The 26,131-nt window shown below is 40.3% G+C and overlaps 1 protein-coding gene across 1 annotated transcript in view; it reads left to right on the forward strand.

Moving 5' to 3' along the window:
- Positions 1-1,655: 1,655 nt before the first annotated feature.
- The window catches only part of tanc2a (tetratricopeptide repeat, ankyrin repeat and coiled-coil containing 2a), a gene marked incomplete at its 3' end in the record, with an annotated part of 68,091 nt that continues 43,615 nt past the window's right edge, over positions 1,656-26,131 (forward strand). The window contains exon 1 of the mRNA XM_083977445.1: positions 1,656-1,714. The remainder of the gene's footprint in view (positions 1,715-26,131) is intronic.

The following is a 26,131-nucleotide window of genomic DNA, read 5'->3' on the forward strand; positions in this document are numbered from 1 at the left end:
GGTTGCCTGGAACGCTACAAAGTCGTAAGTCGTGACTTGAAGCTGTAATTTACGGTTTCAAAAGCCTGCCTGGAACGCAGCATTAGCCAAAACGACCGGATCGCTTACTTCTGCTTTAACTTTTGGTGAATTTAGGAGAAATCTAGCAACAAAAGAGACAAAATGAAGTAAAATAACCACCTTAATGTGGATGTTCTACCATTTCTTTTGACTTTTCTGAGAGAATACATGTTAAGGAAGAAAAATAGCCCAAAATCACAAAATTGATCAGTGCATGAAAAAACAGTGTTTTTGCCTGTAGTGTCTCCCCTTTGAGTTTTGGGTACGACCTGCATTTTGCTGTTTATGGACCACATTAATGGTGTCACCCATGTCAGCTGTTGCACACAATTGCTTCTTTACCAGAGTAGCTGTGTAAATAGCCCAAAGCCTCATGATGGTTTGGCCCCTTTGGCTAATATATGTGTGTATGTGATTTGTTGTATGTGAACAGTATGTTGAATGATGATACTGATGGAGGCTACAAGCCGACAGCTGTTAATCTGACAATAAAGCTGTTGTTTTATACGACAAGTGTTGACCGTCTTTTTTGTCAAGTTGCTACATACTGTAGAAGTGCAGGAAATAAAATGGTAACAAGTTTAATTTTGGAAGGGCCTGGAAATGAAGTAGCCTACACTGAAAGAATAGCCTATATTATGAGTTACCTGTTTTGCTTTTTCAAACACTCATTGCCGTCCCCTTACAAGGCATTTAATCTGGTGAAAAAGACAGAAAACCAAGGGTAGGTAAATGCAAAGTCCAAGGCCGCATGATAACTATGAATTCTAAATAATTGGAATAATAACTACGTAACTCAGTGGTTCCCAACCCATTTTTGGCTTGTGATTTTGACATCAAGATGCATCAGCGCAGATATTTTTATATGCCGCATTTTATTTGAACTGGATTTATATTCAGGAAAGTGAAAGAATAGCCCACTGTGCATTTTTGCCTCTCCCGGCATGCACTGTTTCATTATTAGCTACCTATTATGTTTTATGTTGTAATCTTTTAAATTGTGCAAAATAAAAATAAAAAAAATAAAAACTAATAAAAAAAGGGTGCACAGGTGAACAGGAACAGGAGGGAATGATTGGGGACACAGGAGACTGATGGGGTGGACAGTAGGGGAGCCCTAGTATCACGAGTCATCCATTTCTCATTACATTTGTACATTTGCTGTGAGGTGGGTTTAGGTGCAGATTGTCCTTTGACCACTAGATGTCCCCCGCCCGCCTCATCATGACAGCTGCTGGTCCAACCGTAGCCAGGGATTCTGTTGTTGTCTGTAACACACAGACACACACACAGGCAGAAGCACACCGAGCGTATTGGCCACGCCCCTCTCGTGAATAATTCATCAGCCACCGTCGCCCGGAGGAGACTCGTGCCACCAGAGCTCTTCAGACGTCAGCTCGTGCTCACCGGGGGGAAGGAAAATAATGGCCATAACACCATCATCTCGTCTATTGATAAAGAGATACTAATATCCCGTAATGAATGGGGAATTGGGAAGAGTGGGAATCCGCCGCACCCTCACTGACTCCGCTGGTTTCTACCGGGGATTTACGAAGGAGGACTCACCGAGGGTTTGATATTAACCCGACCGTAACCGACCTATTATCTGCCGGTCTGACATTCTGCTCATCGCCGGTGATTTGAAGGAAAACAGGTAGGATAATGTATGTCCCGTGTGTTAATGTGTGTGTGTCGGTGTGTCTGTATGTGTGTGTGCGTGCGCGTGCGTGTGTGTGAATGTAAGTGAGGGAAGTGGAGATAGATATTGTAGTAAGATGGCTGGTGTGTGTGTGTATGCGTGGTGTGTAGGTGTGTGTGCGCGCACTGTGCACGCACGCTCCCCTCTCCTGCCAGCACAGCCATAATATCAAAGAAATTAATAACACACATGTATTAATATTAATGATGTTAATCTTTTCAAATGATGATTTCAGATTATTGCTTCATAATTGTCAATGGATGGTAATGGTTTTGATCTGATAATGATTTAAGATGCTGAATTCCCTCTTTCTGAATTGCTGCAGAAATATTTCAATGATGGTATAAAACAACACTTTATAATCACCCCTATTACAGAAACACATTTACATTTCATCTTGATGATATTACATTCTATATTGTATAATACCAACAATGGCTGACATAGCTTTTGATCATGGGTTATATATTATATACTTATATAGCCTACTTAAATAGTAGCACAGGTTCTGGGCTGGAATAGATTAACCTAGTGTGTGTGTGTGTGTGTGTGTGTGTGTGTGTGTGTGTGTGTGTGTGTGTGTGTGTGTGTGTGTGTGTATGAAAATGATAGTATGTTTCCTTACATCTCTCGCCTTCTCATCCCTCCCACATTTTGTGCACATTTGAAATTCCTGTTTGTTGTAGTGGATGTCTGTTTGTGCCAACTGGTGATTAACAGTTGCTTTGGCAAGAAACAGAAATCCTTTGTGGGGACATGACAGAATTACCTCTCACAACATTTTCTCATCTATCTATCTATCTATCTATCTATCTATCTATCTATCTATCTATCTATCTATCTATCTATCTATCTATCTATCTATCTATCTATCTATCTATCTATCTATCTATCATACACTGGATCCATGAAAATTCCGACAATCTTACCAAAGGTCAGTCGTCCTCTATCAGCCAAACTGCTAAACTATCAGCTCTTGTCCTCATGTCTAATTATCATTGTTTGGCATACAAAGACTACGGTTGATGTTGTGGGTCCGCTGGCCGAGGAGTTGGATGATTAGGGAGCGTCGGAGGAGGTCTGCTGAGGGTGGGAGGTAAATAAGACACACAGCTTAGAGATTTTCTGCTCATAGTGAACATCTTAAAAATGTCTCTTTCACTTGGAGGTTGTATAAAGCAGAAAGAGACAAAGGGGTTCAGAACCCTTGCAGGTCACATTTTCCTGCCAATGTTGAAGACTCTCAAAGAAAAATATTATATCAATACAACGTGAAAGCAAAAACAATACTCTTAATAATATCAAAACGCTTAGCCTTAATCAGATCTTCTATGTGAAATTGCACTCATATGTTACCATACGAGTTAGACAAAAGGACTGACCAAAAAAGTGTCACGTTGCCTCCCTCTTTATCTCTTTCGTTCATAACTGATTACAGTAGTCAGATGACAAATACATTCAATGGGCTGTTCGCGCTTAACTCACAATGCAAGATCTACTTACAACAAGCCGCTTCATTCCAAACAGATGGTCAGTGTGGTCGATATATTATGCAGATTTTTGGCAAGGCAAATCAAATTTAATAGTAAATTAATTCTACAAACAATGACAAGTTCCTACCTTAACAGGAAAATGTGGCTTTATTTGACATTTCCAAAGGCTTTTGAGCTATCAGTGATCGTTCTGATCATCCCTGATAACCGATGTAATTGTCAATTGGCACAACCCCAATATGACAATCTGACGTCTCGGCTGGGCAATGACCCAAGGATGTTCCGGTCACGTGGTATGTCCTTGAAGCCACAGTAACTGATATATTTTGATATTCCAGTTATTTCCTAAAGTAAAAATACTGATGATATGTTCTACTGCTCAACACAATGTGGGAAAGGGTAGGACTGTTGGTATCTGAGTATTCAAGGGACTGTGCTCCACTAGGGGCTACAGCCAGAGTTTGTGTGTGTGTGTGTGGGGGGGAGGGGGGCGGGGCAGAACTTGTGATGGCTAAAGCAACCCAAGGTGTTGGAGTCTACAGGAAGAACTGATGAAGTGAGGAAGACTAATATCTTTGGCCTTTCCCTTCAGTCCAGAGTGTGGGCCTTCAGCCTTTCTGCATGGTTCTCCACCACCTCTACCTAAGGTCTTGGTGGTGTTCCTCCTGACCTTTCTGGTATTGTGGGTGAAGTTGACCACAGCAAGGAGTTGGACCAAGTTTAATGTTATCCAGTTTGATACCAGTGGATTGTTGGGGTAGATAGAAGATTGTGCAGGGGCAGATGGTCTTGGGGGTGGGGCAACAATGGCCAGAGCCCAGATGGCATGACCTGCAACCAGTGAATGGCGATTGGGTCCAGAGTGAGGAGGCCACGCCTCCAGAACCCTGTCTATCCATCACAAACAACAGCAGTCGTGCCTGCAACGTAGATTCCAGGAAGTGCTCTTACTTCCTTAACTTCCTTAATTCCTTGTCCATTTGCGCTAGTTGTGAATTTCTATGGAAGGACCCTTGTCTGTTCTCCTGAAGTGAAGTCCAGCTCTTGATGGGAACCCTTTTACTTTGGATGTCCTATCTGTTTGGGCACTGGGAAGTAAGACACCGGTTTGGCCACTGACTTGTTCAGATATAGTCCTCTGAATATTATCAGGCTTTGCCAGTGGAAACTGCTGGACTGCTGGAATAGAGAAAGTACTCCACTGGGGTATTTTCAACTTACGGGTCAAGAAGCCACCTCTGACCATACACACAGCCAGAGGCCAAGACTCAGTTACTCTGCCTGCTTCCACCTCCTGTATGGTCTGTCTGTCCCGTGGCCAACCAGGCCTGTTTCCTTGTCTTCCTCTCCCTCTTCCTATTTTGCCAAAGTAAGGCATCTGAAAATACTTTAAGATTAGTTCTAAAAGCATGTTTGATATTTGGATAAAGCTGAAAAGAATCACAAATCACTGCAATAACATGCATGGACAAGTCCACTGTGTGTTCACCACACACATAAACACAAATGTAGTTTCCTGTGACCAAGGGAGCATGAAAATCCCTGTACATACAGTAGCTTTTCTTTTAATGTCTTAAAGATCTTTTGGCTTCCTACAAAACACTATGATAACTGCAAGACTTAGCACAATGAAACACAGGAACATGTTGGAGGAAGCAGTGCAGGAATTGCCTTGTTACTTTAATACAGTATATTAAGTAGACATGTAAATATCCACAAACAAGTAAGCATTAATTTTTTATAGATACAAATTTATTAAATTTACACTGTGGTGTCACAAAAACTATCATGAAAACACCTGAAAACATGTTACACCTGATGTTGCCACCTCAGGACAAACTGTTGCAGTGGTTTCTTTCGTTTTTCCCGAAACCTCTGGGTGTGTTTGTGCAGAACCAGAGCATCTAACTATAAAGTTGGGTCTTTGTCACATTTGTCTCCTCTCTTTGGCTTCTCTTCCTAGACAGTGGTGGTGCAGTTGGGTGTAATCTCATGTTAATCTTCTTAACCCTGTAGTTCATAGTCTGGGTTTAACACTACTCTGATTAAAAGCCCCCCAACCATGTCAGTCATTAGTTTAATAAGATCACTCCCACAGCATTACTGCTGCTAATTAAAAATGAGACAAACCTTTGCAGTGATATTGCTAAATATTTTTTCAGATCCTTTTTTTGTTTGTTTGTTTTTCAGGATTCAGTCTTTACATTCAAATCCTAAAATGAATCTATTTATAAATACATTTTTCAAGATTTACCTTCATCTTGGGTGAAAATAAGTGTTAGGATTATATCACAATGTAGTCTGATAACCTACAGAACATAATCCTGCAGGCCTAGTGCACAGTGCCTGTATGTGAGTGCAGTTACTCATCTAGACTTCCTGTGGGAAGAACCTGTCTTGGAAATGGGCAGTGTATGATTTAATGCGCCAGTATCATTTTCCATATAGCAAGGATGAGTGAGTGTGAACCACCTGACTGGTGTCCTTGATGATCTTTGGAGCTTTCTATATTACAGTGGCTGATGTACCTATAGTATATAGTGCCCATAGTACTGTGCGTGCCAATGGTTTTGTGTCCTTTAGCTATTTGCAGTCCTGAGCAGTTGCCATTGCAGATAAAGATTGTAAACAGATAAAAAAGACACAAGAAACCATCAGATGCAGCGTCAAATCAGTGCACTGGACTTTGCAGTGACAGATGCAAATAGAGGAAACAGGAAGCTAATGAATCGACTGGAAATCCATAACCAGTGTTTTATAAAGCTAATTTATTTATTTAAAAGTACATTGTGTAGGAATTACTCCCATCTAGCGTTGCGGTTGTATATTGCAAGCAACTCAATCATATTTTTCATGCTGCATTCACGTGAAATTGGGCAGACAGCAGACGGATGACAGCTGCTGCATGTTACGGCATAAACAAGCCTCTATGTAAACAAGTGGTGCGTCAACACGAGGCAAAGCAATACACGTGACAATGTGTTGTCATGGCGATGTCGTATTGTTTACCTGACCCACGTTTTTCCTGCTTTCTCTCGACTTCTGTGACTAAAATGACATCTGGTTTTAAATTTAAATTGCATTGCATCACATTCTATGGTGATGTTGTGGCTACAGTTGATGACAAAATATCACAAAGAGCACCTTTTTATCCAACACAGTCAACCATAGCATCTATAGTACACTACTCTTATATTACGGCATCACAACAGAAAAATCTATCTATAGAAAAATCTATCTAAAAATCTACAAAATGACCCAACAGTCAACACACAAGCAGCTGAAGTAGCTAAAATGAAACTGAACATTAATAAGATATTGTCTCAGACGCTTTGCATCGTCACCTCCACCAAGGGTCTGATATTTTCATCAGTGGCTGTTTGTTGGTTTAGTTTGTCAGCAGGATTATGCAAAAAAAAAAAAAAAAAAAATACTGAACTGATTTGCATCAACCTCTGTGTGAGGGTGTGGGAGTGGGGGAGAGGGAGAAACCCATCAAATGTTGGTTGTGGGTCATTCAAGTTCAAAGAAAGCATCCAGGAAAAATTGTATCACTATCCTTTGAGAGAGCAGGACATGTTTTCCTCAACTTCCAGGGAATTCATGTCGGATCCCTATGTGGAAAAAAAGAAAAAGAAAGAAAATCTGGTGGTGTATTTTAGATTGATGAGTTCTGATGATCCAGAAAATAACTTGAAATCAGGTCATTGAGTTGTATTGTGGAGAGTTTTTGAGAGTCCTATCAGTTGTTGCCAACAGCAGCATCTAGGAATGCTTACATCAGTATTTAATTCAACAAGCAGCTAATCCAATGACACAATATCAGTTGCAACATAGCAATGAGACAATTCCTACGTGTGCAGAGCGTGTGAACAGTACATTGCTGACGCCCCACACCACTTCCTTTTCCCTTTTATCTCTCCATTAGAAGAGCTAGACAGATGTGTAGGATTAGTTGGCCTTGGAGGAGATCAGTGCTCTTCTTAGTGTCACTCGTGCATTACATTGGACATGTGTTTGTGTTTTTCACATTCCATCACCTTGACTAATTACAAGTTTTAGTAGAACAACTGGACAATGCAGAAGCAGCAGAATTAAGGTCAGTAGTTGTCTTTCATTATTGGATCATTTTGTTGAAAGAGTTGCATTGTGTCTGTTTGATCAAAAAGCATTTGAAATTAGCCCAGAAAACCCATCTTAATAACATTACACTGCTAACAATTTTCTCCCTGTCGTCCTCTGACAACAGATTCAGATGTACTGTACGACCATGACTTGTGTTTTTCTTTGACCTTTTCATGGAATCTAGGGCAGCTCCTGACCAAAGAGCCTTTTCTAGTGGACTAGTAGTTGTTAGTTCAAGCCATTAGTCAACTATCGGTTGCACATTTATCATATTGAGTTAATTAGCTGAATTCATTGGGAAGATACCAGAAAAAGCCTTGAGGTCAGGCCTGAGAGAGAAAATAGGCAACACTGAGTGACATTAAAGAACAATTTAAACATGAATAATGAACCCTTAACATATAAAGTGTAAATTTAATTGTAATTGTATAAATAATGAAGTGATCCACCTGTTAACAACAGAAAGCAGTGATGATTAGTGTCTGAAACCAGCAAGGAGAAGGCTTCTTAATGATAGATAGTGTTAGCTTGTCACCTTGTCCAGATACTGTGATCCCACACTTTGGATTTCCTGCTGAACAAACCAGTTTATAATTAACATAACAGACTATCCTGTGTTTTTTTTTAATGAGATTCACTATTTGTATCAGGAGTTATTGCTGCTGTTCACTACTACGTCTTTTGTTTATAATTTCATTACCTTATTTGCTCTTTTAGTTGAACCCAAAACGCTGTTACTTTATTATCCAATAACCACGTGGACCAGCTGTGTGAAGACGTCTGTCAGTGACTGACCGAGTGTTGCCGGTCTCTGTGGAGTTTGAGTTTCTTTTCTTTTTCCCCTTGCAACCAACCGACCAGGCAAAACTCAGTTGACTGAGCTTCTTTTCATCGATTAACATTTGGAGGACAAGGTGCAAAACATGCGCATGAGCTTGATGAAGCATAAATTCATTTAGGCTACTGCCGCTCAATACCATCACATCCTGTGAGTGTGCCCTTCTCTGTTGAAGGCCACCACAACCACATATCAGTTCATGTGGTGGTCCAGACTCAGGCTATCACTTTTTTAAAGGGATAGTTCAACATTTTGGCAAATTGGCCCATTGCCATAATCCCTATAGTTTTAGCAGTAGGTTTGTTACCTTTAATTGTCGGTGCAAGCTATTTTTAGAACGGCGGAGCAGAGCCACGAGCTGCTCAGAACTACACTACGGAGGTCAATGGAATTTCTTGGTTTCCCTCATTAAACTCATCAAATACACAATCCAACAACTCTAAAACGCTCTTGTGGACAAGTCGAGTTGTTTTCCAGGTAAATGCAGAGACTGCTTTGTGAAAAACGGTCCCCGACGGGAACACACATCAGCGGTTTTGCATGAATTTACCTCTAAAACAACTCTGTCTCGTAATGTTCCGTTATTATCTCATAGCGTGGTGAATGTGCAGGTCACAACTTGTCCACCAGAGCGTTTTGGAGTTGTTGGATTGTGTATTTGATGAGTTCGATGAGGGAAACCAAGAAATCCCATGAGCCTCCGTAGTATAGCTCTGAGCAGCCTGCGGCTCTCCTCCGCCGTTCTAAAAATAGCTTGCACCGACAATTAAAAGTAATGAACCCACTGCTAAAACTATAGGGATTATGGCACTGCACTAACAGTGACTAGAGAAGCTCTAATGGGACCATTTGGTTTACAAAATCCGTAAATCCCCGATAATTTTCATCAAAGCGAAATCCCAACTTTCAAATGAATCATGTTGCTGACATGCTTCCTTGTAGTTGAGTCCTCAAATCACAGACGCTTCCTCTCATGTCACTGAGAGCCACTAGTGTGAAGACGGCTCATTAAGCTTTAAATCACTTCAAAGAGTGTGCGAGTGAAAATCGTTTACAGCATGAAGAAAGGGTAAAAGGTGAGCATATCAGTTAGCCCTTTGTTTGTTTGTTTATCTACAGGAAGCTCTTTCTTGAGGCCACACACACGTGCACACACACACTCACTTCTCTTCCTGTATGTGGGCAAACTGGGGGAGTCCTGAGCGATTGCAGGAAGTCGGGACTGGCTTCTCTGGGGAAGAGAGATAAGAGTCTAGTGGAGTGTGCACGTGTGAGTGTGAGTGTTTGTGTGGGTAGAGTTGAAGGCAACACCATCTGTACTCCACTATGGCTAATAACAAAATACACATACACACACAGCCAAGCGGACCAGTCTGGTACTCTGGGTTCAGTGTGTGTAGGTGTGTTTAAAAAAAAAAAAAATTCTGTGAGTGATACTGATGATGTCCTCTGCTCACAGGAAGCTGTGACTGTTTGTGTGGTTAAAATGGGAAATCCCTCTGAGGTGTTGGAGAAAAGCGGGAAAAATCAGTCAGTGTGGATCATCTGAGAGCCGTCATGGGAAACTACTGTACTAAACACACAGACAAATAGTAGAGTTTACCCAGCAACAGGTAGAGCAGGTATGATTATTTGAATTGAATTTGCATCAGCAAAGTTTAAACTGTGAACTCTGAGCAGAGCTGCAGGAACCAGTAATTTGCATTTAAGTAGCATTGTCGCCTCACAAGGAAATGTGAGGTAGTTTCAATCCCCTCCACACTGCTCTTCATGCTGTGGTTCCCTCCATAGACCAACAAGACTAAGACATGCACTGCAACCCTGATAGTGAACATGCTGTACCCTTGCGGCACCCATGTCTAAACCAAATTAAGTATTTTCCGTAGGTGAGCATCACCTATTACGGAAGTAGGGGTGGGAGAAAAAATCGATTCACATAAATATCGCAATATCTTTTTTGACGATTTTTAAATCGTCTAACCAACAAATTAATTCACATTACTAACTATTACCTTTACCTACTTTCTTTGAAGAGGTGATTGAAAACATTAAAACTAACTTTTGCATGTAATCTTTATTAAGATTAAAATTATTAATTAATGAGCTATATATTAATATATATATATATATATATATATATATATATATATATATATATATATATATATATATATATATATATATATATATATATATATAATATAGTAATATAATATATTCAAATGAGTGTTTAGATAATTATGTATGTAATGACAATTGCAACCTAATTACATATGTCAGCTGCTTTCACTACAATGTGTGGCAGTAGGTCGTCCATCTGTGCGTGTGCATGTGTGACCTGGCTTTAGACTTCTGTATAATGTGAACGCAGTGTATAGGGTTTAATCCTTTTAACTTGTCGTCACACATACATAAACAAGGATTACAAATATAGGACTAATACAGAGTAGTAGGCTATAGGACCATGTCAGTGTTCACTCTTCCTGAGCTGATTTGTATGAAATTAACAAGTCTAGGTCAACACGGAACTCCTAGAGTAGATGTAATACATGGACAGATGACTCAAGTGTATGTTATAGTTGTATTTTATGTGCAATAAGGAGAAAGTAAAGGAGCCCTGTATTAATGTGAGGGTTGAGCTTGTGGAGTCAACAGGTTGCTGTGCAGAGCAGCGACTGGCAGCTTGGTTCCAGCAGCAGGCTGAGCACTTCATGTAGGATTACATCAAGTTATTGTTCTGTATCTGTCATGTTGCTCTCAGATTTGGACAAAAGCTTTTCTGTGTTTGTGTGTCTAAGACAAAAAGTTAGAGGAGGTCAGATGGAGCAGTAACTGACAACAGATGGCATGTGTGTGTGTGTGTGTGTGTGTGTGTGTGTGTGTGTGTGTGTGTGTGTGTGTGTGTGTGTGTGTGTTGGTGCGGGGGGGTTCTATCTTTGTGAGGACCAGTCTGAGTTATGGACCTAAGGCTGGACAGTTTGACTGTTCCTTACAAAGTCATTTGTGATGGTTCATGCATCATGTCAACGAGCAGCCTTACGCAGATAGAAGTACAAGAAGAAAGGGAGAGAGGCATGTAAAACACCACACTTACCTCTGTTCCTCTCTTTCACACATATGGGCCGACACACACATGAATGAGCTTCTCACCATGTCAGCGCTGACTCACAGTTACTGGCGACAGACCGCTGTGAGTAACTCACTAGATTCCTCATTTCCCACATCTCTCCTCAAATTTTTGTCTACTGTTGGTTTTTTCTCTTCATAAAATGATGCAAGGGAGCAAAAGTTCATTTTCCATTTGCTGCACTTTTGACAGTACAGTTACAGTATTGCTGTTACAATGGCTTTTACTATTGACATCTATGATACATGAATTCAAATGTATTTTTGGAATTTATTTCAGAATACACAACCATTAAACTGTACATCAGACCTGGTGTTGGTGCTGAGCAAAGGTCTGATTCTCACTCACTAACTTCTGTTTACTACTTAGATACTAGATTTCCTGTGGGACGGGTGCATTTAGATGAGGAGATCATAAAAGTCCTGAGCAATGAAAGAAAAATAAATATTAGCCAAATAAAATGTATATGAACCAGTTTCAACAGCAATACTGCCATTATGTAATTAAACTAACTCTTTTATACCAACATGGACATCACAGTTACGGGACATGAGTAGAAGCTGTGTTTTAATCCACACCATGCCTTAATGCTACTTTTATGCATTATCCTTTTTTAAACCAGTGATAACTTTGAGTTTGCCAAAACAGTTTAACCATTAACTTAGTACTAGTGAACTGTATGAATTCACGTTTTAAAGGGTCAGATACAGAATAGCACGTTTTACTGTGTAAGTTATGGTAAACAAATCGTAAAAGCAACAGTCTTCTTCTTTGGAGTTCACTGTATTTTGATTTGTAATTTATTGTAGTTTGGAAAAGAATATCACAATACATTAAATGACTCAATATTTATGACAGTCAGTAACTGAAATGACTCAGATGAGAGTCATTTTACTTTATACAGTAATTTGTACATTTTATAGTATCAGAAATCTGCTGTTAGCCTGGCCTGACATCCTGTCTGATGCAGGTGTAATGTAACTATGTACTATACTGTGTATACTTTTTCTCTTCCCAAATACATTTCAGTGCACTTTTGTACAGATTGTAACAAGACTGCAAACATAGAAACTAAATTAAAGGTATAATGTGTAGGAATTCCCCCCATCTAGCGGTGCAGTTGCATATCTGAACGTATTCTTGATGTTGCATTCACGTGAAATTGGGCAGACGTCAGACAGACAACAGACGCTGCATGTAACAGGATAAACAAGCGTCTATGTAAACAAGTGGTCCGCCAGCACGAGGCAAAACAATACAGGCGTGACAATATGTTGTCATGGTGATGTCGTATTGTGCTGTCTTTCTCTCGTAGAGTAAAATGACATCCGGTTGGTTTGCCGACGGCGTCATTCTGGTTCCTGACTGCACCTGAATGCAACATCAGTGCCTCCGTCCTTCCTCACACTACACAGTGGTGACAGTTTTAACAGGCGCTACCTGGAAAACTTTCTCCCCGTGCCGACAGCTCCGCTGAGTTTCTGTGGTTACCTACAGTCACGCTGCCACTGAACGTAAATGCAACATGGCAGCCTCGGTTCGGTGCGTCGCCCACTTATGTATTTGTAACGACTTGTAACAACTCAACTTTCATTTGTATGCGGGTGTGATTCGAATTCAGTGAAATATGTATGAAAGCAATATTTGATTTTTGCTAATAAAAAGCCAAATAAGTTACATACTGGGGCTTTAATGTTCTAAAATCACCACTGTTGTGTCCTAAAATGACAAGGATCTTACTTCAAGCAAAAAACATTCAGTTTGTCTGTGAAGATGCTGCACATTTCCATCCACGTGATCTGAACCTTTGAAGCCAAAAGTAAACATAGTTCAGTTCACACAGTCTGCTGAGCTGACATGGTGATGAGACAAGTGTGAAAACGACTGAAAACCTGAAACCTATTATCTGTGTCTGTCTGAGCCAGATTTTCTCAGCCTCTGTCGAATTTACATAAAAACACAACATTTGTCTTTTCTGGACACACGCAGTTGATCATTTTATACATGTGCTGCAAGTTGAGTCAAGAGTGTGTGTGTGTGTGTGTGTGTGTGTGTGTGTGTGTGTGTGTGTGTGTGTGTGTGTGTGTGTGTGTGTGTGTGTGTGTGTGTGTGTGTGTGTGTGTGTGTGTGTGTGTGTGTGTGTGTGTGTGTGCACTGTTGTACCTATCAAAGAGGGGACATCGGCGTCGTTACACATTCACCAACAGGGGACCAAGCAGCCAACAGGGGACTTTTTTTAGGTCCCCTCTTGGACATGCTTTAAATCAACTAAAAATCATGTGAAAAACCTTCTGGTTAATTTTTTTAACTTTAGCCAAGAGGGGACCTGAGTGTGTGTGTGTGTAAAATACCATATTCAGCAGTGCCCCGGCAGGCTGGAGCAGGGTTTTTAACGACTCATTCACACACGTCGTTTCTTACACTCCTCCATAGTGTGAACGACTTGCAGCCCCGGCAGCCTTTCAGACTGTAGAGAGGCTATCAAACAGGCTCCTTAGTGAACAAACCAGTACCTTGAAACATAATTTGTTATTCTTTGTAACAAAATATAAAGGTTCTGTTTTCATGGATGTCTTAAGTTTAAACTCAACACTGTATTAGGTATAATAGACATTTTAAAATATTGAAAAAATTGATCACCCATAACAACATTTTAAATAAAATGGTAATTTAGATCATTTCTGTTGAATTCTGATTAAACATTAAAAATAATTGACCTTGCTATTGTTGCTTGTCCAGTTTTTTTAAGCACAGGGTTTCAATTTTACAATATACATGTGTTCTCAATCTGTATAGGAATTATTAGTTGACTTACATTGCAGAAAAAGGTCCACACTTGGTTTATATGGAATGACAGGGGTCCACTGTTGGTTGGTGCATAATGACACACGACCCCACTTAGTTAGCATGGAGTGACATACACACTCCATCATGTGAGTGTGAAGTGATAGTTTTTAAGAGAAAACTTTCATCAAAACTTAACACAAAAATGTATAATGAGTAGCACCAATAATGTTGTAATTATTTTTAAAATGTAGGATGTACTACTGCAACACACATTTCTACAGTCTATTAATTTTTTAAGAGAGGGTTTTAGGATTTAGGGTAATCTTAATGTACTTGCATCATAAATCTGTATTCATAAGGATGTATTTTATTTACTGTTTTCTATTACAGAAAACTCAATGGCAACCTATGATGATATATTATGTAGAAGTAAACCATCAAAGAGTAACTGATATTAAAGTATTGGCACGGCAATTTGTTATCTTTGGGGAAAATACAGAGGGTTTGGGAGATCATCAGTTTGTCAGAGATACAAGGGATAATTCATTGAGAGGATTAATCTCACAAAGTCCCTATGTTAAACTATTGCCAGACGCATTTCTACAGTCTATTAATTTTTCACTGTACTGGTGTTTTATACTGCATTATTGTCATGGGGAAACACAGTTTGACATGGCCTGATGGCTCAGAGCCACAAAAAGTTACTTTTTGGCCACGTACATCTCATATAGATAAAGCCCTGTTGGGGGCACCTATTGTCAGACTTTTACTTTTTAAATGCATGTGATTTCAATTAATTTTAATGTATTTGCGTCATAAATCTGTATAGGAATTATTTGTTGATTTACGTTTTAGAAAAAGGTCCACACTTGGTTTATATAGAATGACAGGGGTCCACTGTTGGTTGGTGCATAATGATACAAGTGCCCACTTAGTTAGCATTGAGTGAAATACACACTCCATCATGTATGAATAAGAAAGAAATAAGCAAAAGTGATCATCCGTAAGATACATTTTTCATCAAAACTTAACACAAACATTTCTAATAAAGTAGCACCAATAATGTTTTCATTATTTTTAAATGTAGGGTGTACTACTGCAACACACATATCTACAGTCTATTATTTTTTCCCCTACAAGAGTTTTATACTCCTTGACTGCATTGTTGTTATAGGAAAAATATTTGAATTAAAACTCAGGGTTTTAGGTCATTTTAATGTACTTGCATCATGAATCTGTATTTATGAGGATGTATTTTATTTACTGTTTTACATTACAGAAAAAGGTCCACACTTGGTTTATATGGAATGACAGGGGTCCACTGTTGGTTGGTGCGGAGTGACATACACACTCCAGCAAAGCAGAAAGGAGAGAAATTGCTGAGTTTTAAGATACATTTTAAATCTAAATTTAATACAAACATTTGTAACTATTAATACACACAAACACATGCAAACACACATATTTCAACTTAAGTAGCACTGGTAAAGTTGTAATTATAGTTTTGTTTTTAAACATGGGGTTAGGGTTAGTTACTGTGAAAACTCAATGGCAACCTTCCATGATACTTAAGGGAATATTTCAGTTATTGACATTTATGGCTCAACAATAAAACATGTATGGGAAAATAAAAGAGGAGCTGGGGGGTCATCAGTTTGTCTGAGATACAAGGGATAATTCTTCTAGAGGATGGATTAACCTCAAAAGCTCAAAACTTTCATCAAAACTTAAAACGGTAATGTCGTGTTTTTTTATGTGGGGTGTACTGTGAAAACTCAATGGCAACCTACGATGATATATTATGTACAAGTAAACCATCAAAGAGGTACTGATATACAACAATTTGATATGGGAAAATACAGAGGGAATGGGGGATCATCAGTTTGTCAGAGATACAAGGGATAATTCATTGAGAGGATCCCTATGTTAAACTATTGCCACACACATTCACACAGTCAAAATGTTTCAGTTCTAGATTGGACTATTGCAATGCACTTTATGTTGGCGTCTCCCAGTCTTCGCTCAGTCGCCTCCAACTTGTCCAAAACGCTGCTGCCCGTCTTTTAACTAACACTAATAGACGTGAGCACATTACTCCTGTTTTTAACTCCCTTCACTGGCTCCCTGTCCCTTACAGAATTGATTTTAAACTTTTAATGTTTGTTTTTAAAGCACTTAACGGCCTGGCCCCACTGTATTTATCTGAGCTACTTTATTAGAAATGTTTGTGTTAAGTTTTGATGAAAAATTTCTCTTAAGGATGATCACTTTTGCTTATTTCTTTCTTATTCATACATGATGGAGTGTGCATTTCACTCCACTTACTTACATTCAAAACAGACTGACTGAAACATGGGTACATGCAATATATAGAGTCACAGAGCATTTTTATGAGCTACCATTCTCTGCCAGAAATGTTGTCTGGGAACAACATCTTACTTAACATGGCACAAGAAATTAGGATTCATCAGATTGCCAAATATACAAGGGATAAGGCATTGTGTGGATGGAATAACCCCAAATAGCTCAATGTTGAACTGCTGCAACACAAATAAAAAAAGTTGACAGTGGTGTGGACCGTGTCTGAGGAATATAGTTCTTGCTGTGTCCTAATTGTCCTTTACAAGGCTTTGTAAGGCTTTGCATGTGTTTTTATATTTATGCGTTCCTTTATTTCCCTTGATTTTCTAAATACCTTTTAATGAGTAGTTTAACAGGGTTTTTTGGGGGGTTATTCCGTCCACACACTAACATATTCCCTGTATCCATGACAATCTGATGAATCCGAATTTCTTATTCCATGTTAATTGTTGTTCTCAGACAGCATTACTACTAGCAGACAATGGTGGCTCGTATAAAGGCCCTGTCACCGAATATTATAACAGGTAATTACACACCTTCACAAAACTCATCAAAGAACTGACAATTCTTTAGACAAAATGGAATATTGCTGGTACACCCACTCTTTACAGTTGCCACAGAAGTTGAATCACCAAAGGCCATAGGTGCGTAGGTAGCACATGGCCAACCTAAGACCTGGGAATACCTGTGTCTCAGTCGGTCTGATTTGGATATAAGATGTTGGCTGAAAGAAGGTAGAAACTCTGAAGCCCAACCTGAAAATACCTAACGACCATCGTCAGCTACGACAAACCATCCCCCACACTGCCCACACTCAAGGACTGACACAGGTAATCTGGCACTCACTCCGCTCTCACTCCATTCACTCACTTCTCAGATCCCAGTTCAACAACTCCACCTTAAAGTTAGGACCTGTGAAATACATGAGTGCTGGTGACTTAACTACTTCAATGTCGAGGAATGTTTTGTGCCCACATCATAGACTGAAACCCCATTAAAAATGTTCAACTCTACTTAGAAAACTGTGTGTAAATGTAATGAAGTCACATTGCTTACTACAACATGCACAAGGTTATACCTAGATAATAAGGAATATACACACTTGTGTTTAGCTGGGTACTGAAACGAAAGAAAATCATTAGGAAACAACCAAATTAGATAACAAATGAATTACTTAAAAATATAAATAAATTAGATAACGTTTTACCATCTTCTGAACACAATTAATTGAATTTGTTTATAATCCACTTCAGATGCTATGAATAAGGTAATATGGGATTGTTGAATGTACAATCCACACATCCTGAAAGCAACCAGACCCATTTCTGCTGAGCACCAGTGTGAACTGAATACAGCTTTTATTGTGTACTTCCCACTTAATATAAACTCTCTGACCCTGTGCCAATCCTGTACCTTTTGACAACTTTAAATTAGGTTTCAATTCATACACCAATTTCATCTATAGATGTGTATGACTATGTGATACAGTGTGTAATATACAGAAGGAAAAAGAACACAAATTTAGTTTTAGTTTTAACTTTTGTTGTGGACCAAAAATATGCAGACAGGTATACATGAACTCCAGTAGAGCTAATAGTTTGGTAAGTAAAAATGTGTGTTGCAGTAGTTCAACAGTGGGTATTTTGGAGTTATTCCATCCACTATAGCTGATTTATCCCCTGTATCTCTGGAAATCTGATAAATCCTAATTTCAGAAACATTTCTACTGGCACACCATGGTTGACCATATAAAGGCTGACAAAATATTATACTGATCACAAGGCATCACACACCTTTACAAAACTCATCAAAGACTTGACAGGGTGGATTATTGCTGGGACACCCACTCTTTACAGTTGCTACAGAAGTCCATAGGTGTGTAGCACATGGCCAACCTAGGACTGGGGAATTCCACTGTCTGTTAGTCTGATTTGGATATAAGATCTTGGCTGAGGGATGCTAGTCTTTTCCAGGTTGCCCTTCAGAGTTGCTAACGACCATCGTCAGCTACAAGAAACCATCCCCCACACTGCCGACAGTCAAGGACTGACACAAGTTGTCAGGCACAGATTTAAAGCCCTCACTCACTTCTCAGCCAGTTCCACATTTAGAGTGGAGAGTGGAGGTAGAGTTAAGCCTACCACACACATAAAGATAATCGGGCTGATTTTGCCCCCATCTTCCCCCTTCCGACCAAAGACAAAAATCGGCCGATTATCCTAAGGTTTTAAGATTATTTTATGAGACTCTCTTGTAGTGTGTGGTGTGTTAAGAGTCAAAATTCTCACAACAATCGCCTCAGAAAACGTTCGGCGCTGAATTGATAATCGTAAATATTAAACATGTTCAATATTTACAAATCAAAAGTCATCTTGCATGTGGAAAGCTGGTGTTGTGCTGAGAAGTGCCAAGCTCTGCATGCTGCTCGCAGCAAGCCACTTCTCGACACAACACCGGTAATCCCACAGAGAGCCACGGTGCAGCCCTGGCATTACATGAGGTTCACACAGACATTCACGCATACACGGGAGATTTCCTGATAGCCGATAGCAAAGACGGTAGCGATCATAGCCAGCAACAGCCAGCAATAGAGCAGCCATGTTTAAATGATCATGTGACCGCCGCTCACAGCCGCTTTACTGCTCGGCCTCCGAAGCCACAGACACACACAGATGGTATCGTTGTAAAGGCTGAAGTGTCCCGCTTTCATTTAAAAAAATTACATCGCTCTCATTGTCCATTCCGGAAATAGACCCGAAAGAGTAGCTACAACAATACTGATCTCTTTTACCCCTTTCCCACTGGCCAAAAAACCCGTTTAAACCCGCTAACAATCGGCTTTTGGTGGCAGTGGGAAAGGCGCACCGAGCAGCGTCGACCCGCGTCGACGCGGGTCAAACGACTCGGCAAGCGATGCGGGTTAAAATCGCCTTTAATCGGCTCGGCTCCGAACAGCTTGCAGTGGGAACGCCAGACCCGCGTCAACCCGCTAATTTACGTGATGACACTGAACGTTACGTGACGCTACGTCATCGCGCCGGTCGCGTCTCATATCACGTACCAAAACAAAGCTCTGCTCCGCTCTGCTCTCATCCGAGACTGGGATCAAAACATCAGAGAACACTGACCAAAAACGATAGAAAAAACGAAAAGAAAAGAAGCGACAGTCTGTTTAACTGACGTGTTGTGCCGCGGACGTCCGTCATCCGGCCGCAGCAGACTCTCTGTCCTCCGCGGTCCTGGTGCTCAGGTCAGCCAGCCAGAGAGTCTGCCTCGGCGGACGGACACTCCGTGGCGGGCGGCTGTGGCATGACTGTGTGTGTCTCTTGCACCGCGGATGAGAGCGGGGCGACTGGTTTATGCTCTGTCTGATCCCTCAGCGGGGGGTCAGACTCGGCTCATTTTGGTCAATGGGAAAGGGGCCAAATGCCGATTGTTAGCGGGTCGACCCGCGTTTAAAAAACCCGCGTCAACCCGCTAATTTTAGTGGGAAAACGGCTTTTCTGAGTTTTCTGACCGGAGGGTCACGACTCTGAAAAATCTTAATGTGTGTGGTGTGTTGTGTTTGGAATATCACAGCACACCACACACAATACGATCAAAACTGTTCAATCACAGATTTTTTATCTTCACGTGTGGGGTCTTTCACAGATAAAAAATTGGTTGAAATTTAGAGAATCTTTATGTGTGTACCAGGATTTAGGATCTGTGAAATACATGAGTGTTGATGACTTCACTACTTCAATGTAGAGGAATGCTTTTGTGTCCACATCATGGACTGAAGTCTATGGGTGGGAATTGAGAACCGGTTCCTCTTCAGAACTGGTTCCCACGTGATCATTTCCTTGGGATTGTGTGCGTGCCTGCTTAATGATTCCGCTTATCGATTTTGCTTTTTTTCCTTTGCAAATGTGCATGTTTCTAACCCAAACAACACATGCCGTGTTCAGGTCAGAACGAAGGCAAACACGGCGTCGAGACAGAAGCGCTCTAAAGTGTCGGGGTAAATGTGATGTGACAAAAAATATTCAGATTTATAAAACACTGCAAGTAAAGTGCCTACAAGGCACATACATAATGTAGATAGTAAGGAATATACACACTTGTTGTTGTGTTTAGCTGGGTACTAAAACATCAAAAAATCATTAGGAAGCAACCCAAATGTGTAACAAATTAATCACTGAATCAGATTGCCATTCTACTATTTGTTTTCAAAATAAATTTGATTAGAATTAGATTTATTGTGTACCTCCCACTTAACTCATTGAGTGCCATTGACGTACATACTGTATACGTCAAACGCAGTTTTCTGCGGCTGGTAAATGGGGACGCTGTCGCCCACACTGTGAGTAATTTTGGGGTTTCTGGGATGTGTAGAACGAATGAGACTGTAGATCAGAGCAAGAAGTGAAATAGAAGGAGAAGACGAGTGCGATCGCTACACAGAGATAAAAAAAAAGTTGGAAAAAGTTTCTATTTCTAGAGAAAAACGACGGGCAGAGCCTGGAACAAGTGTAACGTGGAGCTGTGATGAAACATTTCTCTTACGGATGATCACTTTTGCTTATTTCTTTCTTATTCATACATGATGTGTATGTCACTCCATGCTAACTAAGTGGGCACTTAGTGGGTATCATTATGCACCAACCAAGAGTGGACCCCTGTCATTCCATATAAACCAAGTGTGGACCTTTTTTTTCTGCAATGTAAAACAATAAGTAAAATATTAATATAGATTTAGAATGCAAGTAGGCTACATTAAAATTGATTGAAACCATGTGCTATTAAAAAGTAGAAGAGTGACAATAGGTGGCCACCACAGAGCTTCATCTATATGGGACATTAGGTGACTACAGAATAACACTTTGTGGCTCTGGGCCATCAGACCATGTTGAATCCTGAGTTTAGTTATTTAAAGTAGTTTTCCCATGACAACAATGCAGTCAAGGAGTATGAAACTTCATTAAGTCAAAAACTTGACAGACTGTAGAAAGGTGTGTTGCAGTGGTATATTACTTAGTGAGGTTAATCCATCCTCTAGAAGAATTAGCCCTTGTATCTCAGACAAACTGATGACCCCCCAGCGCCTCCTTTATTTTCCCCTACATGTTTTATTGTTGAGCCATAAATGTCAATAACTGAAATATTCCCTTAAGTATCTTGATAGGTTGCCATTGAGTTTTCACAGTACATTCCATGTTTTAAAAAAACTACAATGACAACTTCACCAGTGCTACTTTAGTTTAAATATGTGTGTTTGCATGTGTTTGTGTGTATTAATAGTTACAAATGTTTGTATTAAAGCAGATATCAGCTTCACGGCCGTTTCGGCTAATGCTGCGTTCAAGGCAGGCTTTTGAAACCGTAAGTTACAGCTTCAAGTCACAACTACGACTTGGTAGCGTTCCAGGTAACCCGTAGCTCGTGTTTTTACCATCCTGTTGTCTGTGAAAGTTCCCTATAACGGCCACTCGTAACTTCCGACCCGTGAACTCGTACCAGATCGAACTGGTATGACTTCACAGGAAGGAAAAACACAAAGTACGAGTTTCTTTGAACGCACCATGAGTTAGCAGCCCCCGCCCTTGTCAGGCATCAATTGGTCCTCGTGCTACGTCACCACATTCACGCGCATCCCTTGGCTGCACACACAGCCCTTCATGCCGTTCTCTCTCCTCATTGGATAACACTTGTATCCCACAAGGAAAATTTTCTCCTCGGGTTACAGCAGAGCAGAGTGACGGAGAGACTCGTGTTTAGGCTGAAACACTTCATGTAAGTGATTGCTGACGGAAAATAGGACTATTTAGGACTTATATTAACAAAAACATTCCACTGATATCTGCTTTAAATTTAGATTAAAAATGTATCTTAAAACTTAGCAATTTATCTCATTTCTGCTTATCCACCCATGCTGGAGTGTGTGTGTCACTCCGTACCAACCAACAGTGGACCTCTGTCATTCCATATAAACCAAGTGTGGACCTTTTTCTGTAATGTAAAACAGTAAATAAAATACATCCTCATAAATACAGATTCATGATGCAAGTACATTAAAATGACCTAAAACCCTTAGTTTTAATTCAAATATTTTTTCCTATAACAAAAATGCAGTCAAGGAGTATAAAACTCTTGTAGGGGAAAAATTAATAAACTGTAGAAATGTGTGTTGCAGTAGTACACCTTACATTTAAAAATAATGAAAACATTATTGGTGCTACTTTATTAGAAATGTTTGTGTTAAGTTTTGATGAAAAAAAAATATCTTAAGAATGATCACTTTTGCTTATTTCTTTCATATTCATACATGATGGAGTGTGTATGTCACTCCATGCTAACTAAGTGGGAACCTGTGTCATTATGTACCAGCCAACAGTGGACCCCTGTCATTCCATATGAACCAAGTGTGGACCTTTTTTCTGCAATGCGAAACAATAAATAAAATGCATTCCTATTTCCTATTAATTGGTTGAAACCAAATGTCTAGAGCATTTTGACTATTTAAAATTGAGATGATAGTAGATCCCCTCTTGGACTGCTAAGAATGACAGAGGCAACGCATTTATGGATGAGTAAAGACGGACGAGCAAATTATCTTTGTTAAGAAAAAAGAATTAATCTATATTAAAGCCGGTTTAAAGTAAATGTTGTTGCTTATACTGCAGAACTTGATATTAGTGCATGCAGTCATGTTACTTCTGAACTGCATGCAATTCAATAAAAAATATTCACTCTCAAATGTGGCCATGATTGTATATTTATATACAATTTGTACTACAGAGACTTTAAAATAAGTAATGATAACTCTAAAGTTATATTATCCATTTTTGAAAGAAACTGAGAAAGTCATTGTTGTGAACAAGGACTCATTAGGTGAATGAATGGGTCGTTAGGTGAATGAATGGGTGCAGACAGCTCCACTGCAGTATGTGGAGGTCCACTCTTTGATAGGTAAATGTCGCTCAGAGATCCAAGTCCCCTCTTGGCAATTTCTTTAAAAATAATTAAAAGTCACATTTTCAGTAATATTATGGTAAAAGACCTTAAAAGTCAATTTTATATTCCATGTTTGTTTTTTCAAAATAAGTGTAAACATAAGACCCCTCTTGGCAGCTTGGCCCGACAGGTCCCCTGTTCCCCCTATTGGTGTGTATGTGTGTGTGTGTGTGTGTGTGTGTGTGTGTGTGTGTGTCTGGATGCTTGTCATTAAGGATTAGCACACTGACACACATTGCGTATGCGAGGCTAAGCTAGCCACTGCTGTGTGTACCTCACATCTTGGGAATAAGACGACATCTGGCAGCTGTGATTCAGAGTGTTTGTGGGACTGTTCCTCAGACGAGGATTATACTTATTCCTAGACTGTGTACATACTTTTATGATATCTGCTGCTGAGTCTGCTCATCATACCAGGAATGAGTATTTAGGCCTATTCTGTTAAAATAATTTTGATTCTGCGTATTTCTTCAAGAATTAGCGACAGAAGGTCAAAACACATTGCAGCCAAATGGTGTTCATCTGATTTTGTATGTTTCCTCCCCCGCGCCGGTTGAGTGTAGGCACAGTGCAGCACATGTCATTGTGCCACTGTCCTATTTCCAGCATCGCCGCCCCTGAAAAAAAGAAGAAGAAGAAGAGAAAAAAAAGAAGAGTTTTTTCCCAGAGAAAGGGGCATTTCTGTTCATCCGGCTCTGGTAGCAGCTCAACTTCCCTCTCCTCACCTCTTCCTGTGTCTGTTACTGCCTCTCATGTGTGTGTACATTGCATGAGGGGAGACCTTCTAAAGGGATAACGAGGAGTTTCTACTTGGTTATAAAAAAAAGTCTCACGTTAATGTGGATGAATCTACTTTACCCACACTTGTTAATGGCTCCATTTTCGATAAATAAATCGTTTTGTCTCTATCGTTATTTTGTTATTTTAATTAGTGGCGGAAACACTGGGCGAGCCGACCAGTGTTTCCTTACTTTCGGTTTCCCGGACGCTGCCCAGCGGGTCATGATAATAACGCCGCCAAATCGCCGTTTATGGTCGGAACTACGACGGTATCTGATCGTCTTCGAACCTCTGACATTCTTGGCAAAACATGTTTGTTTTACTGTGTTTGCGGAGACCTGTGTTGCATTCCCTCTCTGTCTTACACTAATCCTCCACACACATCATTCTCTGAGGCAGAAAAATTAGAAGCACCAAAAACTGCAGTTCCCCTAATGACCACTAGAGTGTGGCTGTCTCTATTGACTCCCATGTTAAAATGTCCAAATGTACAGCAGACATGAACGTGAATTGTGTCAACATTTTGGCAAAATAGTTTTAGGAGTAGCTTAATTGTCGGTGCAAGCTGTTTTTAGATCAGTGGGGCAGAGACGCAAGCTGCTCAGCTAACGCAACGGAGGCGCACGGTAGCCTATTTCCACGTTTCCCTCATCAAACTAAATGTACAATCCAACAACTCCAAAACACTCTTGTGGACAAGTTGTGACCTGCACATTCGCCACACTATGAAAAAATAACGAATAATTAACATTACAACACATGAAGCAAATACTCTGAACTACTTTCACTTTTAAAGTCACTGAGCCGAGCAGCCGTGTCAGAGTTCCGGCTACGCCGGCCTTGAAAACAACTCCGTCTTGTAACGTTTCATTCTCATCTCATAGCATGGCGAATGTGCAGGTTACAACTTGTCCACGAGAGCGTTTTTGGAGTTGTTGGATTGTGTATTTGATGAGGGAAAGGTGAAAATACTGCCCGCCGTGCAGAGCTCACGTCTCTGCCCCGCCGACCTAAAAACAGCTTGCACCGACAATTGAAATTGAAATATCCCTTTAAGGCTCAAAGTGCTGCAAAACTGAGGGGCGGGCGTGGCTGCTTTGGATGACAGGTGGGTGAGCATATTCATGCAACAATCTGACATGCATTGAAGTCTTGGCTTCATACATACACCCCACCTCTTTGCCTATTTTTGGAATTTGCTGTCAGTTGCTACCAAGATGGCGACAGCAGCAGCAGTTCACCGAAAACTGAAATCTAACTTTAAACCAAATCTTGGATCCAGCAGTATTACACTGTAACCATTGTTCCAGTAGCTGATGATGATTGCTGCTCTTTTTATTTCATTTTTTAAAAATGTAATTACTAGTAGGCAGCTATTTACTGTGCACTTGTTTGTTGAGCTCCACAGGGGCGTGCCCTGTCCCCTGTATACCTGCTGTACTACAGAGGTTCTCTGATGACTCTGCAGGTGTTGGAAGCTGCAACTCAAGATTAGCAAAACAACAAAAGGAGCTGGTGGACCCCTGTTATTTATCTATTTATCAAAGGGGAGGTAATGGCAATAGTACAGGGATATAAATAGTCCACTCTTGACAGCAATCAGGACTGAACCAGGAACTCTTCAGGTCTCTGCAGGAAGGGCCAGAATGGGAACTTTTTCCTGCTCCAGGCCCATGCGGTGTCCTGTGCCACTCTCCACACTGTCCTTCACACTGTCCCAGATGTCCTTAGCAAGCGGTCCGATTGCTGCCGGGAAGAAGAAGAAGCTGTTGACTTAATCTGCATCAGGGTGTAGTACCGATACTCTCTCTGGCCCGGCCGTTTTACACGGCTTGTTCAAGGCAGGAATGTTGCACCTTTGTTTT

The sequence above is a fragment of the Trachurus trachurus genome, assembly GCF_905171665.1.
Source record: "Trachurus trachurus genome assembly, chromosome: 8".
In the NCBI taxonomy this organism is placed as follows: Eukaryota; Metazoa; Chordata; class Actinopteri; order Carangiformes; family Carangidae; genus Trachurus; species Trachurus trachurus.